This window comes from Macaca fascicularis, chromosome 3, assembly GCF_037993035.2.
Source record: "Macaca fascicularis isolate 582-1 chromosome 3, T2T-MFA8v1.1".
Lineage (NCBI taxonomy): Eukaryota > Metazoa > Chordata > Mammalia > Primates > Cercopithecidae > Macaca > Macaca fascicularis.
The window spans coordinates 39,499,885-39,516,606 of NC_088377.1; positions in this window are offsets into that span (position 1 = coordinate 39,499,885).

The window sequence follows — 16,722 nt, forward strand, 5'->3', positions numbered from 1 at the left end:
GTCAGAGGCACGAGAACCAGAGCGACTCCATCTTGAATGGGGGCTGGGTAAAGTGAGGCTGAGACCTGCTGGGCCGCATTCCCAGGAGGCTAGGCATTCTTAGTCACAGGATGAGATAGGAGGTCGGCACAAGATACAGGTCATAAAGACCTTGCTGATAAAGCAAGTAGCAGTAAAGAAGCCGGGCAAAGCCTACCAAACAGAAGATGGCCACTAGAGTGACCTCTGATTGTCCCCGTGGCTCATTATGTGATAATTATAATGCATTTGCTGCTACAAGACACTCCCACCAGCGCCATGACAGTTTACAGATGCCATGGCAACATCTGGAGGTTACCCTACATGGTCTCAGAAGGGAGGGCAGAAACTCTCAGTTCTGGGAATGGCCCACCCCTTTCCTGGAACACTCATGAAGAGTCCAACCCTTGTTTAGCGTATGATCAAGAAATAATCATGAAAATGGGCGACCAGCAGCCTTTGGGGCCACTCTGCCTATGGAGCAGCCATTCTTTCTTTTCTTTTCTTTTTTTTTTTTTTTTTTTTGAGATGGAGTCTCGCTCTGTTGGCCGAACTAGAATGCAGTGGCGTGATCTTGGCTCACTACACATCCTCTAACTCCTGGGTTCAAGCGATTCTCCTGCCTCAGCCTTCCTAGTAGGTGCGATTACAGGCACCTGCCACCACGCCCAGTTAATGTTTTGTATTTTAGTGGCGACAGGGTTTTGCCATGTTGGACCAGGCTGGTCTCGAACTTCTCACCTCAGGTGATCCACCTTCCTCGGCATCCCAAAGTTATAGGATTACAGGAGTGAGCCACTGCGCCTGGCCAGAGTAGCCATTCTTTTATTCCTTTTCTTTCCTAATAAACTTGCTTTCACTTTATGGACTCGTCCCGAATTCTTTCTTCTGTGAGATCCAAGAAACCTCTCTTGGGGTCTGGATCGGAACCGCTTTCCAGTAACAAACTTGCTTAAGCTCTCAGACCCTTCGTCTCTTCATCTGTAACCAAAGACAAAGCCTCCTCCGAGGTTCCAAAAGTGTGGAGAGAACGCCTGGGAAACGAGGGGCAGAGAGTTGGTGTGTAGAACCAATATCACAGACTGGGTGTCAAGCCACTGTCATACTGGAAGTAATATCATGCTCTGCCTCACAAGTTATGAGGAACAATATCACAGGGGGGTGTGTACCTTCTCTGGTAGTGGGAGTAGTATCATCATCTCTTCCTTTAGATAACAGGAACGATGTCACAGGGTGGGTGTACACCCCGTGTGTTTTTGGAAGCAACGTCATTCTCTCTTCTTCTAGGATTTACGATTCACATCACAGGCGGTGTGTACACCCCTTGTTATACTGGATGGAGTCTCATCCTCTTTCAACATGTAACTTTAGAACAATATCCCATGGGGGTTGTATATCTCTTCAATATTGGTACTAATACCATCTTCTCCTTTCCTGGATATGAGAAGCAATATCACAGGAGGGGTGTACACCCCTTGCGATGTTGGTAGTAATATCACCTCTCCCCTGTGGTTATTAAGGACAAAATCCCAGGGCGGCTGTACGGTTCCTACTTTATTGGGAGTAATATCATCCATTCACCCCCTGGATATCAGGAACCATATCACAGAAGAGTTGTCCACCCCCTTCGATATAGTCAGCCATGTCATCTTCTTCCCGCCTGGATATTAGGAACGATACCCGAGGTTTGGGGGCGGTGTACACCCACTGCGATATCGAAAGTAAAATCAGCCTCTTTCCCGCTGGATATTGGAACGATAACACAGGTGTGTGTGCAACTTCTGGGATATTGGGAGTACTATCAGCCTCCACCCCGCTGAATATCAGAAACAACATAAAGGGGGCAGGGTGGTTACATCCCCTGTGATATTGAGAGCAATACTCTTTCCCCTGTACATTAGGAACTACATCACAGGGGTCTGTACACTTTCAGCGATATTGGGATTCATGTTATCCTCTCCCCCATTGAATGTCAAAAAGGATATCACAGAAGGGTGTACACCCCCTGCAATATGGCCAGTAACATCATCGTGTCTACCTTTGGATACTAGGAACAATATCACAGAGGGTGTGTACACTCCCCTGCAATATTGGGCATAATGTTATCCTCCCTTCCCCTGGATATTAGAAACGATATCCCTGGTGGAGGGAGGTGGAGTACATTAAGAACAACATCACTGGGTGGGTGTACTCCCCCTGTGATACTGTGTGTAGTATCTTCCTCTCTTGCCTAGGATATTAAGAACAATATCACAGGAGGGGTGTACAGCCACAGTCCCTGCGTTATTGGGAGTAGTAGCGTCTTCTCCCACTCTAGATATAAGGAACAATATCCCTGGGTTTGTGTACTTCCCTTGCGATGTTGGGCATATAGTCATTGTCACCCAACGTGGATATTGGGTGAAGTGTCTCAGCGGGGTGTACACCTTCTTCGATATTCGGAGTAATATCATCCTCTCCCCTCAGAATCGTAGGCTAAATGTCGAAGGGGTTTTACAACTCGTGCGATATGGGCAGTAATATCATCCTATCCCCACCTGGATGTCAGGAACTATATCACAGGGGGCTGAACACTTCTTGGCATATTGGGAGTCTTATCATCCTCTCCCATCTTGGATATTATGAAAAATATTAGAAATGAGGTATACACCCGCTGAACTATCGAGAGTAATATTATGCTCTCCTCTTCGGGATATTAGGAACAATATCGCAGGAGGTGTGTACAACCCCTGTGATATTGGGAGTAATATCATTCTCTCCCCTTGAATATAAGAAACCATATCACAGGAGGATGTACCCACCCCCGGTGATACTGGGAGTCATATGATGTTATTCGGAACAATAGCACAGTGGGTGTGTACAATCCCTGCGATATTGCCACTAGTATTATCTTCTCCATCCCAGGGTATAAGGAAAAATATCACAAGGGGATGTACACCCCTGTGATATTGGGGATAATATCTTCCTCTCCCCGGCTGGATGTGAGGGAAAATATCACAGTGGAGGTAGACGCCGTTTGTGATATTGGGAGTAATATTATCCTCTCGCACCTTGGATAGAGGGAACAAGATGACCGAAAGGATGAATACACGCTGCGGTAGTTTCATTAATGTCAGCCACTACCCCCTGCTTATTAGGAATAACATCATAGAGGAGTGAACACTTTCTTCGATATTGGGAGTAATATCATCTTCTCAAGGCCGGATATCAGGAACAAGCCTATTAATTGTTAATATTAATAAATACAATAAAAATTGATACTAATCATCAACATTAATAATGACAATAAAGATACTAAATATTATTGATTCAAAATGTTAACGATTAGTATTAATAATTAATAATCATAAAACTATTAATAATAATATAATGATATCAATAACTAATGATACTTAAATGAATCCAAAGTGATACTAGCAAAAACACAATAATTAATATTAAGAATTAATATTAATAAATGACATAATTATTAAAAATTAATTTTGGCATCCATCATCATCTATTTAAAATAATTATCAATATTAATGAGAAAATATTAATTGATAATATTATTGATAATTATTATAATTGATTCTTAATATTTAATAAATAATTCTATCATTGTTCCCTGAGCAATATTCTGAAGATACACACCCGTCTGTGAAAGAGATAATCATTTCCAGAGACAGAAACGATACTACTCACAATATCGAAAACAGGATGTGAGTCCACAATGGCTCCCAATAGCCAAGGGGGGGAGAGGGGGTGGCTATTGGTCCCCACCTCGCGGGGGGTGGCTCACCCCCCTGCGAGGTGGCTCCCAATAGCCAAGGGGGGGAGAGGGGGTGGCTATTGGTCCCCACCTCGCGGGGGGTGGCTCACCCCCCTGCGAGGTGGCTCCCAATAGCCAAGGGGGGGAGAGGGGGTGGCTATTGGTCCCCACCTCGCGGGGGGTGGCTCACCCCCCTGCGAGGTGGCTCCCAATAGCCAAGGGGGGGAGAGGGGGTGGCTATTGGTCCCCACCTCGCGGGGGGTGGCTCACCCCCCTGCGAGGTGGCTCCCAATAGCCAAGGGGGGGAGAGGGGGTGGCTATTGGTCCCCACCTCGCGGGGGGTGGCTCACCCCCCTGCGAGGTGGCTCCCAATAGCCAAGGGGGGGAGAGGGGGTGGCTATTGGTCCCCACCTCGCGGGGGGTGGCTCACCCCCCTGCGAGGTGGCTCCCAATAGCCAAGGGGGGGAGAGGGGGTGGCTATTGGTCCCCACCTCGCGGGGGGTGGCTCACCCCCCTGCGAGGTGGCTCCCAATAGCCAAGGGGGGGAGAGGGGGTGGCTATTGGTCCCCACCTCGCGGGGGGTGGCTCACCCCCCTGCGAGGTGGCTCCCAATAGCCAAGGGGGGGAGAGGGGGTGGCTATTGGTCCCCACCTCGCGGGGGGTGGCTCACCCCCCTGCGAGGTGGCTCCCAATAGCCAAGGGGGGGAGAGGGGGTGGCTATTGGTCCCCACCTCGCGGGGGGTGGCTCACCCCCCTGCGAGGTGGCTCCCAATAGCCAAGGGGGGGAGAGGGGGTGGCTATTGGTCCCCACCTCGCGGGGGGTGGCTCACCCCCCTGCGAGGTGGCTCCCAATAGCCAAGGGGGGGAGAGGGGGTGGCTATTGGTCCCCACCTCGCGGGGGGTGGCTCACCCCCCTGCGAGGTGGCTCCCAATAGCCAAGGGGGGGAGAGGGGGTGGCTATTGGTCCCCACCTCGCGGGGGGTGGCTCACCCCCCTGCGAGGTGGCTCCCAATAGCCAAGGGGGGGAGAGGGGGTGGCTATTGGTCCCCACCTCGCGGGGGGTGGCTCACCCCCCTGCGAGGTGGCTCCCAATAGCCAAGGGGGGGAGAGGGGGTGGCTATTGGTCCCCACCTCGCGGGGGGTGGCTCACCCCCCTGCGAGGTGGCTCCCAATAGCCAAGGGGGGGAGAGGGGGTGGCTATTGGTCCCCACCTCGCGGGGGGTGGCTCACCCCCCTGCGAGGTGGCTCCCAATAGCCAAGGGGGGGAGAGGGGGTGGCTATTGGTCCCCACCTCGCGGGGGGTGGCTCACCCCCCTGCGAGGTGGCTCCCAATAGCCAAGGGGGGAGAGGGGGTGGCTATTGGTCCCCACCTCGCGGGGGGTGGCTCACCCCCCTGCGAGGTGGCTCCCAATAGCCAAGGGGGGGAGAGGGGGTGGCTATTGGTCCCCACCTCGCGGGGGGTGGCTCACCCCCCTGCGAGGTGGCTCCCAATAGCCAAGGGGGGGAGAGGGGGTGGCTATTGGTCCCCACCTCGCGGGGGGTGGCTCACCCCCCTGCGAGGTGGCTCCCAATAGCCAAGGGGGGGAGAGGGGGTGGCTATTGGTCCCCACCTCGCGGGGGGTGGCTCACCCCCCTGCGAGGTGGCTCCCAATAGCCAAGGGGGGGAGAGGGGGTGGCTATTGGTCCCCACCTCGCGGGGGGTGGCTCACCCCCCTGCGAGGTGGCTCCCAATAGCCAAGGGGGGGAGAGGGGGTGGCTATTGGTCCCCACCTCGCGGGGGGTGGCTCACCCCCCTGCGAGGTGGCTCCCAATAGCCAAGGGGGGGAGAGGGGGTGGCTATTGGTCCCCACCTCGCGGGGGGTGGCTCACCCCCCTGCGAGGTGGCTCCCAATAGCCAAGGGGGGGAGAGGGGGGTGGCTATTGGTCCCCACCTCGCGGGGGGTGGCTCACCCCCCTGCGAGGTGGCTCCCAATAGCCAAGGGGGGGAGAGGGGGGTGGCTATTGGTCCCCACCTCGCGGGGGGTGGCTCACCCCCCTGCGAGGTGGCTCCCAATAGCCAAGGGGGGGAGAGGGGGTGGCTATTGGTCCCCACCTCGCGGGGGGTGGCTCACCCCCCTGCGAGGTGGCTCCCAATAGCCAAGGGGGGGAGAGGGGGGTGGCTATTGGTCCCCACCTCGCGGGGGGTGGCTCACCCCCCTGCGAGGTGGCTCCCAATAGCCAAGGGGGGGGAGAGGGGGTGGCTATTGGTCCCCACCTCGCGGGGGGTGGCTCACCCCCCTGCGAGGTGGCTCCCAATAGCCAAGGGGGGGAGAGGGGGTGGCTATTGGTCCCCACCTCGCGGGGGGTGGCTCACCCCCCTGCGAGGTGGCTCCCAATAGCCAAGGGGGGAGAGAGGGGGTGGCTATTGGTCCCCACCTCGCGGGGGGTGGCTCACCCCCCTGCGAGGTGGCTCCCAATAGCCAAGGGGGGGAGAGGGGGTGGCTATTGGTCCCCACCTCGCGGGGGGTGGCTCACCCCCCTGCGAGGTGGCTCCCAATAGCCAAGGGGGGGAGAGGGGGTGGCTATTGGTCCCCACCTCGCGGGGGGTGGCTCACCCCCCTGCGAGGTGGCTCCCAATAGCCAAGGGGGGGAGAGGGAGGTGGCTATTGGTCCCCACCTCGCGGGGGGTGGCTCACCCCCCTGCGAGGTGGCTCCCAATAGCCAAGGGGGGGAGAGGGGGTGGCTATTGGTCCCCACCTCGCGGGGGGTGGCTCACCCCCCTGCGAGGTGGCTCCCAATAGCCAAGGGGGGGAGAGGGGGTGGCTATTGGTCCCCACCTCGCGGGGGGTGGCTCACCCCCCTGCGAGGTGGCTCCCAATAGCCAAGGGGGGGAGAGGGGGTGGCTATTGGTCCCCACCTCGCGGGGGGTGGCTCACCCCCCTGCGAGGTGGCTCCCAATAGCCAAGGGGGGGAGAGGGGGTGGCTATTGGTCCCCACCTCGCGGGGGGTGGCTCACCCCCCTGCGAGGTGGCTCCCAATAGCCAAGGGGGGGAGAGGGGGTGGCTATTGGTCCCCACCTCGCGGGGGGTGGCTCACCCCCCTGCGAGGTGGCTCCCAATAGCCAAGGGGGGGAGAGGGGGTGGCTATTGGTCCCCACCTCGCGGGGGGTGGCTCACCCCCCTGCGAGGTGGCTCCCAATAGCCAAGGGGGGGGAGAGGGGGTGGCTATTGGTCCCCACCTCGCGGGGGGTGGCTCACCCCCCTGCGAGGTGGCTCCCAATAGCCAAGGGGGGGAGAGGGGGTGGCTATTGGTCCCCACCTCGCGGGGGGTGGCTCACCCCCCTGCGAGGTGGCTCCCAATAGCCAAGGGGGGGAGAGGGGGTGGCTATTGGTCCCCACCTCGCGGGGGGTGGCTCACCCCCCTGCGAGGTGGCTCCCAATAGCCAAGGGGGGGAGAGGGGGTGGCTATTGGTCCCCACCTCGCGGGGGGTGGCTCACCCCCTGCGAGGTGGCTCCCAATAGCCAAGGGGGGGAGAGGGGTGGCTATTGGTCCCCACCTCGCGGGGGGGGGTGGCTCACCCCCCTGCGAGGTGGCTCCCAATAGCCAAGGGGGGAGAGGGGGTGGCTATTGGTCCCCACCTCGCGGGGGGTGGCTCACCCCCCTGCGAGGTGGCTCCCAATAGCCAAGGGGGGGAGAGGGGGTGGCTATTGGTCCCCACCTCGCGGGGGGTGGCTCACCCCCCTGCGAGGTGGCTCCCAATAGCCAAGGGGGGGAGAGGGGGTGGCTATTGGTCCCCACCTCGCGGGGGGTGGCTCACCCCCCTGCGAGGTGGCTCCCAATAGCCAAGGGGGGGAGAGGGGGTGGCTATTGGTCCCCACCTCGCGGGGGGTGGCTCACCCCCCTGCGAGGTGGCTCCCAATAGCCAAGGGGGGGAGAGGGGGTGGCTATTGGTCCCCACCTCGCGGGGGGTGGCTCACCCCCCTGCGAGGTGGCTCCCAATAGCCAAGGGGGGGAGAGGGGGTGGCTATTGGTCCCCACCTCGCGGGGGGTGGCTCACCCCCCTGCGAGGTGGCTCCCAATAGCCAAGGGGGGGAGAGGGGGTGGCTATTGGTCCCCACCTCGCGGGGGGTGGCTCACCCCCCTGCGAGGTGGCTCCCAATAGCCAAGGGGGGGAGAGGGGGTGGCTATTGGTCCCCACCTCGCGGGGGGTGGCTCACCCCCCTGCGAGGTGGCTCCCAATAGCCAAGGGGGGGAGAGGGGGGTGGCTATTGGTCCCCACCTCGCGGGGGGTGGCTCACCCCCCTGCGAGGTGGCTCCCAATAGCCAAGGGGGGGAGAGGGGGTGGCTATTGGTCCCCACCTCGCGGGGGGTGGCTCACCCCCCTGCGAGGTGGCTCCCAATAGCCAAGGGGGGGAGAGGGGGTGGCTATTGGTCCCCACCTCGCGGGGGGTGGCTCACCCCCCTGCGAGGTGGCTCCCAATAGCCAAGGGGGGGAGAGGGGGTGGCTATTGGTCCCCACCTCGCGGGGGGTGGCTCACCCCCCTGCGAGGTGGCTCCCAATAGCCAAGGGGGGGAGAGGGGGTGGCTATTGGTCCCCACCTCGCGGGGGGTGGCTCACCCCCTGCGAGGTGGCTCCCAATAGCCAAGGGGGGGAGAGGGGGTGGCTATTGGTCCCCACCTCGCGGGGGGTGGCTCACCCCCCTGCGAGGTGGCTCCCAATAGCCAAGGGGGGGGAGAGGGGGTGGCTATTGGTCCCCACCTCGCGGGGGGTGGCTCACCCCCCTGCGAGGTGGCTCCCAATAGCCAAGGGGGGGAGAGGGGGTGGCTATTGGTCCCCACCTCGCGGGGGGTGGCTCACCCCCCTGCGAGGTGGCTCCCAATAGCCAAGGGGGGGAGAGGGGGTGGCTATTGGTCCCCACCTCGCGGGGGTGGCTCACCCCCCTGCGAGGTGGCTCCCAATAGCCAAGGGGGGGAGAGGGGTGGCTATTGGTCCCCACCTCGCGGGGGGTGGCTCACCCCCCTGCGAGGTGGCTCCCAATAGCCAAGGGGGGGAGAGGGGGTGGCTATTGGTCCCCACCTCGCGGGGGGTGGCTCACCCCCCTGCGAGGTGGCTCCCAATAGCCAAGGGGGGGAGAGGGGGTGGCTATTGGTCCCCACCTCGCGGGGGGTGGCTCACCCCCCTGCGAGGTGGCTCCCAATAGCCAAGGGGGGGAGAGGGGGTGGCTATTGGTCCCCACCTCGCGGGGGGTGGCTCACCCCCCTGCGAGGTGGCTCCCAATAGCCAAGGGGGGGAGAGGGGGTGGCTATTGGTCCCCACCTCGCGGGGGGTGGCTCACCCCCCTGCGAGGTGGCTCCCAATAGCCAAGGGGGGAGAGGGGGTGGCTATTGGTCCCCACCTCGCGGGGGGTGGCTCACCCCCCTGCGAGGTGGCTCCCAATAGCCAAGGGGGGGAGAGGGGGTGGCTATTGGTCCCCACCTCGCGGGGGGTGGCTCACCCCCCTGCGAGGTGGCTCCCAATAGCCAAGGGGGGGAGAGGGGGTGGCTATTGGTCCCCACCTCGCGGGGGGTGGCTCACCCCCCTGCGAGGTGGCTCCCAATAGCCAAGGGGGGGAGAGGGGGTGGCTATTGGTCCCCACCTCGCGGGGGGTGGCTCACCCCCCTGCGAGGTGGCTCCCAATAGCCAAGGGGGGGAGAGGGGGGTGGCTATTGGTCCCCACCTCGCGGGGGGTGGCTCACCCCCTGCGAGGTGGCTCCCAATAGCCAAGGGGGGGAGAGGGGGTGGCTATTGGTCCCCACCTCGCGGGGGGTGGCTCACCCCCCTGCGAGGTGGCTCCCAATAGCCAAGGGGGGGAGAGGGGGTGGCTATTGGTCCCCACCTCGCGGGGGGTGGCTCACCCCCCTGCGAGGTGGCTCCCAATAGCCAAGGGGGGGAGAGGGGGTGGCTATTGGTCCCCACCTCGCGGGGGGTGGCTCACCCCCCTGCGAGGTGGCTCCCAATAGCCAAGGGGGGGAGAGGGGGTGGCTATTGGTCCCCACCTCGCGGGGGGTGGCTCACCCCCCTGCGAGGTGGCTCCCAATAGCCAAGGGGGGGAGAGGGGGTGGCTATTGGTCCCCACCTCGCGGGGGGTGGCTCACCCCCCTGCGAGGTGGCTCCCAATAGCCAAGGGGGGGAGAGGGGGTGGCTATTGGTCCCCACCTCGCGGGGGGTGGCTCACCCCCCTGCGAGGTGGCTCCCAATAGCCAAGGGGGGGAGAGGGGGTGGCTATTGGTCCCCACCTCGCGGGGGGTGGCTCACCCCCCTGCGAGGTGGCTCCCAATAGCCAAGGGGGGGAGAGGGGGTGGCTATTGGTCCCCACCTCGCGGGGGGTGGCTCACCCCCCTGCGAGGTGGCTCCCAATAGCCAAGGGGGGGAGAGGGGGTGGCTATTGGTCCCCACCTCGCGGGGGGTGGCTCACCCCCCTGCGAGGTGGCTCCCAATAGCCAAGGGGGGGAGAGGGGGTGGCTATTGGTCCCCACCTCGCGGGGGGTGGCTCACCCCCCTGCGAGGTGGCTCCCAATAGCCAAGGGGGGGAGAGGGGGTGGCTATTGGTCCCCACCTCGCGGGGGGTGGCTCACCCCCCTGCGAGGTGGCTCCCAATAGCCAAGGGGGGGAGAGGGGGTGGCTATTGGTCCCCACCTCGCGGGGGGTGGCTCACCCCCCTGCGAGGTGGCTCCCAATAGCCAAGGGGGGGAGAGGGGGTGGCTATTGGTCCCCACCTCGCGGGGGGTGGCTCACCCCCCTGCGAGGTGGCTCCCAATAGCCAAGGGGGGGAGAGGGGGTGGCTATTGGTCCCCACCTCGCGGGGGGTGGCTCACCCCCCTGCGAGGTGGCTCCCAATAGCCAAGGGGGGGAGAGGGGGTGGCTATTGGTCCCCACCTCGCGGGGGGTGGCTCACCCCCCTGCGAGGTGGCTCCCAATAGCCAAGGGGGGGAGAGGGGGTGGCTATTGGTCCCCACCTCGCGGGGGGTGGCTCACCCCCCTGCGAGGTGGCTCCCAATAGCCAAGGGGGGGAGAGGGGGTGGCTATTGGTCCCCACCTCGCGGGGGGTGGCTCACCCCCCTGCGAGGTGGCTCCCAATAGCCAAGGGGGGGAGAGGGGGTGGCTATTGGTCCCCACCTCGCGGGGGGTGGCTCACCCCCCTGCGAGGTGGCTCCCAATAGCCAAGGGGGGGAGAGGGGGTGGCTATTGGTCCCCACCTCGCGGGGGGTGGCTCACCCCCCTGCGAGGTGGCTCCCAATAGCCAAGGGGGGGAGAGGGGGTGGCTATTGGTCCCCACCTCGCGGGGGGTGGCTCACCCCCCTGCGAGGTGGCTCCCAATAGCCAAGGGGGGGAGAGGGGGTGGCTATTGGTCCCCACCTCGCGGGGGGTGGCTCACCCCCCTGCGAGGTGGCTCCCAATAGCCAAGGGGGGGAGAGGGGGTGGCTATTGGTCCCCACCTCGCGGGGGGTGGCTCACCCCCCTGCGAGGTGGCTCCCAATAGCCAAGGGGGGGAGAGGGGGTGGCTATTGGTCCCCACCTCGCGGGGGGTGGCTCACCCCCCTGCGAGGTGGCTCCCAATAGCCAAGGGGGGGAGAGGGGGTGGCTATTGGTCCCCACCTCGCGGGGGGTGGCTCACCCCCCTGCGAGGTGGCTCCCAATAGCCAAGGGGGGGAGAGGGGGTGGCTATTGGTCCCCACCTCGCGGGGGGTGGCTCACCCCCCTGCGAGGTGGCTCCCAATAGCCAAGGGGGGGAGAGGGGGTGGCTATTGGTCCCCACCTCGCGGGGGGTGGCTCACCCCCCTGCGAGGTGGCTCCCAATAGCCAAGGGGGGGAGAGGGGGTGGCTATTGGTCCCCACCTCGCGGGGGGTGGCTCACCCCCCTGCGAGGTGGCTCCCAATAGCCAAGGGGGGGAGAGGGGGTGGCTATTGGTCCCCACCTCGCGGGGGGTGGCTCACCCCCCTGCGAGGTGGCTCCCAATAGCCAAGGGGGGGAGAGGGGGTGGCTATTGGTCCCCACCTCGCGGGGGGTGGCTCACCCCCCTGCGAGGTGGCTCCCAATAGCCAAGGGGGGGAGAGGGGGTGGCTATTGGTCCCCACCTCGCGGGGGGTGGCTCACCCCCCTGCGAGGTGGCTCCCAATAGCCAAGGGGGGGAGAGGGGGTGGCTATTGGTCCCCACCTCGCGGGGGGTGGCTCACCCCCCTGCGAGGTGGCTCCCAATAGCCAAGGGGGGGAGAGGGGGTGGCTATTGGTCCCCACCTCGCGGGGGGTGGCTCACCCCCCTGCGAGGTGGCTCCCAATAGCCAAGGGGGGGAGAGGGGGTGGCTATTGGTCCCCACCTCGCGGGGGGTGGCTCACCCCCCTGCGAGGTGGCTCCCAATAGCCAAGGGGGGGAGAGGGGGTGGCTATTGGTCCCCACCTCGCGGGGGGTGGCTCACCCCCCTGCGAGGTGGCTCCCAATAGCCAAGGGGGGGAGAGGGGGTGGCTATTGGTCCCCCCCTCACGGGGGGTGGCTCACCCCCTTGCCATATTGGGAGTAATGTCAGCCTCTCTTCTCCGTGGATATTAGGAACACTATCCCAGGCTAGGTGTTCACCTCCTGCTTTGTGAGGAGTCATATCATTCTCTTCTTTTCAGGATATTAATAACAATATCACAGGCCTGGTGAACTCAGCTTGCTCTACTGTGATTATTATCATACTCTTCCCCTCCGGATACTAGTAACCATATCACAGAAGACCTGTACTCTCCCTGGGATATTGGCAGTAATATCATAAGCTTCTCCCGTGAATATTAGGAGCAATTTCACCAGGTGGCTCTCCATTCGTTGTTATGTGGGGTGTCATGTCCTACTCTTCTTTCACCGTATATGTTAGGATTAATGTCACCAAGTGAGTGTACACCTACTGCGTTATTAAAACTAATATCATGATCTCCGTCCCTGGATATTAGGAACGACATCATAGGTAGGTGTACACTGCTTGTGGTATTAGGAGTAATAATATGATTAATTATTAAACATAAGTGATTGATTTTAATAATTATCAATGACACTATTAATTAGTAAAATACCTTTATTAATTTTGGATAACTCTTTTACATATGTGATTATGCACCCTTAAAATTAATTATAATATTAATGTCATTTAACAATATTATTAGTTCTTAATATGAATCATTATTTTATTACCAACATCTCTTAGTAATGATTAAAGCAACATTAATTGTTGAAATCATTATTTCATTATTAATAATGATATTACTATTATTAATATTAATCGTTAACATTTTTAACCAGTATTAATTTTTACTATCTTTATTATGATTATTAATATCGATGATGATTATTAATTTTTATATTTATTAATATTAATAATTAATAGACTTGTTCCTGATATCCGGCGGGGAGAAGATGATATTACTCCCAACATCGAGGAAAGTGTACACCCCTCTATGATGTTATTCCTAATAGCCAGGTGGTATAAGATAACATTATTGAAACTATCGTAGTGGGTTTCTGTCCCCTCGGTGTTCTTGTTTCTTATTTCCTGGGTGGGAGAGGATGATATGACTCCCTATATGGCAATGGTTTTAGACCTCCCCTGTTATATTGTCCCTAACATCCAAAGGTAGAGAGGATGATACTTCTTCCGATTTCACAGTGGGTGTACACCACCCCTGTGATATGATTCCTAATATCCAGTGGGCGAGAGGAATAGTCTCAATATTGCAGGAGGTGTATACTGCCGAGTGATATTGTTCCTAATATTCAGGGATGGAGAAGATATCACCCCCTATAGAGCAGGGGGTGTTCACTCCTTCTGTGACATTGTTCCTAATAGCCAGCTGGGGAGAGGAAGACATTACTCCCAATATTTTAGGGGGTATACACTGCCTTGTGATATTGTTTCATATATCCTGGGAGGGAGACGATGATGCCAGTGGCAATATCGCAGGGGGTGTACACACCCACTGTGATATTGTTCTGAATATCCAGAGGGAAAGAAAATGATATGACTCCCCATATCACAGGGGGTGTACATCGTCCTGTGATATTGTTTCTTATATTCAGGGGGAGAGGATGATATGACTCCCAATATCGCAGGGGTTGTACACACCTCCTGTGATATTGTTCCTAATGTCCCAAAGGGGAGAGCATAATATTTCTCTCAATATCGTAGGGGGTGTACACCTACTTTGTAATATTGTTCTTAATATCCACGATGGGAGAGGATGATATGACTCCCAATATCACAAGAAGTGTACAGCCACCTGTGATATAGTTCCTAACATCTGGGTGGGGAGAGGATGATATTACTGCCCATACCGCTCGAGTTGTAAAACCACTTCGATATTTTGCCTATAATCCTGAGGGGAGAGGATAATATTGCTCCCAATATCGAAGAAGGCATACACCCCCCTGTGACACTATGCCTAATATCCACTTTGGGAGACGATGATACTATGCCAAATATCGCAGGGGATGTACACCCACAGTGGGATATTGTTCCTTATATAGAGAATGGGAGAAAATGCTATTGCTCCCAATAGCGCAGGGACTGTGGCTGTACACCCCTCCTGTGATACTGTTCTTAATATGCTAGGGAAGAGAGGATGATACTACACCCAATATTGCAGGGGAAGTACACCCACCCAGTGATATTGTTCTTAATGTACTCCACCTCCCACCACCAGGGATATCGTTCCTAATATCCAGGGGAAGAGAGGATAACATTATGCCCAATATCGTGGGGCAGTGTCACACCCTCTGTGATGTTGTTCTTAGTATCCAAAGGTAGAGACGATGATATTACTGGCCATATTGCAGGGGGTGTACACCTTTCTGTGATATCGTTTTGGACATTCAGTGGGGGAGAGGATAACGTGAATCCCAATATCGCTGAAGGTGTACAGACCGCTGTGATGTGGTTCCTAATATACAGGGGAAAGAGAGGAATATTGCTCTCAATATCGCAGGGGGTGTAACCACCCTGCCCCCTGTATATTGTTCCTGATATGTAGCGGAGTGGAGGCTGACAGTACTCTCAATATCCCAGAAGGTGCACATGCACCTGTGATATAGTTCCTAATATCCAGTGGGAAAGAGGCTGATTTTACTTTCGATATCGCAGTGGGTGTACACCGCCCCCAACCCCGGGGTATCGTTCCTAATATCCAGGCGGGAAGAAGATGACATGGCTGATAATATCGAAGGGGGTGGACACCTCTTCCGTGATATGGTTCCTCTTATCCAGGGGGTGAATGGATGATATTACTCCCAATAAAGTGGGAACCGTACAGCCACCCTGGGATTTTGTCTTTAATAACCACAGGGGAGAGGTGATATTACTACCAACATTGCAAGGGGTGTACACACCTCCTGTGATATTCTTTCTTACATCCAGGAAAGGAGAAGATGGTATTACTACCAATATAGAAGGGATGGACAGCCCCCAAGGGATATTGTTCTAAAGATACAAGTTGAAGGACGATGAGATTCCATCCAATATAACAAGGGGTGTACACCCCGCCTGTGATATGAATTGTAAAACCTAGAAGAAGAGAGAATGACATTGCTTCCAAAAACACACAGGGTTAACACCCACCCTGTGATATTGTTCCTGTCATCCAAAGGAAGAGATGATGATACTACTCCCACTACCGGAAAGGTACACACCCCCTTGTGATATTGTTCCTCATAACTTGTGGGGGAGAGCATGATATTACTTCCAGTATGACAGTGGCTTGACACCCAGTCTGTGATATTGCTCCTAATTTCCAGTAGGTAAAGTACGATGTTCCTGCCAAGAGAGTAGTGGATGTACAGCTGCCCTGTGATATGTCTCTGAATATTCAGGGAAACAAAGGAGGACATTACCCCAAATCTCCCAAAAAGTGTACACCCGTTGTGTGGTATGGTTGCTAATATCCAGAGATGCAGAGGATGGTATTTGTTCTCCTGTCGCAGGCTGTGTGCACACAACCTGTGAAATTGTTCCTAATATCCTGAACAAAAGAGATGCTAATAACGGACACACATGCAGGGGGGAGTAATTGGCTATTACGATCCACATCGCAGGGGGTGAGGCACTCCCCACGATATGGGGAGTAATAACAACCCCCTCTCCCCACTGGCTATTACGATCCACGTCGCAGGGCACTTCAGGACACCTGCCCTGCCCCAACATTAACCGAGACAGTGGGTGTCATGGGACCACCTCAGGGTGGGTGGCAGCTCAGCTCAAAGGTATCCCTGCTGCCAAAGACCAACTGCTCCTGCTAGTTTGAATCTGGCCGCAGGGTCTTTGTTGGTGAGACAGGTGACCATGAGGCAGACACCCTGAAATCTAGCATGACAGAGCTCAACGCCCCCATAAGAGGCACCATAGCACGAAGACTTTGCAGATATACTAGCGAAGGCCACAGCAGGCCCTGAGTGAGGAACAAGCTGACCAAGATCCTGGGGTTCCGCCACACAGCCCTTAAAGCAGGGACTGGAAGCTGTTTCCCTAAAGAGCCAGGAGTCAGTATTTTCAGCTTTGCCAACTGATCTTTGCCTCAAGGGTGCAACTCTGCCATGGCTGCATGACAGCAGCCTTCTGCAGGTGGCCTGTGAAGAGATGGGCATGACTGCACCCCCATCAAACTTTACTTATGGACATGGACACTTCTCAGTGTCATGAATTGTTATTTTTTTATTTGTTCAACCATTTGGAAATGTAAAATCCATTCTTGATTCACGGGCCACAAGAGCAGGCAGGTACGGGCTGCCGCTTGCCGTCCTCTGGAATGAGCTTAGAAAAGGAAATGACACGTTGGGCCAGCGCAGCCTCCTCACAGCAGATTCGCTGCAAGAGGGTCCTTCGTAGCAACCACTTCCCATCCTTCGTCTTGGCTTCAAGTGCAGCTCAGGTGGAGAAAGAGAGACAGAACCAGCCTCAGCAAGAAGAAGGAAGG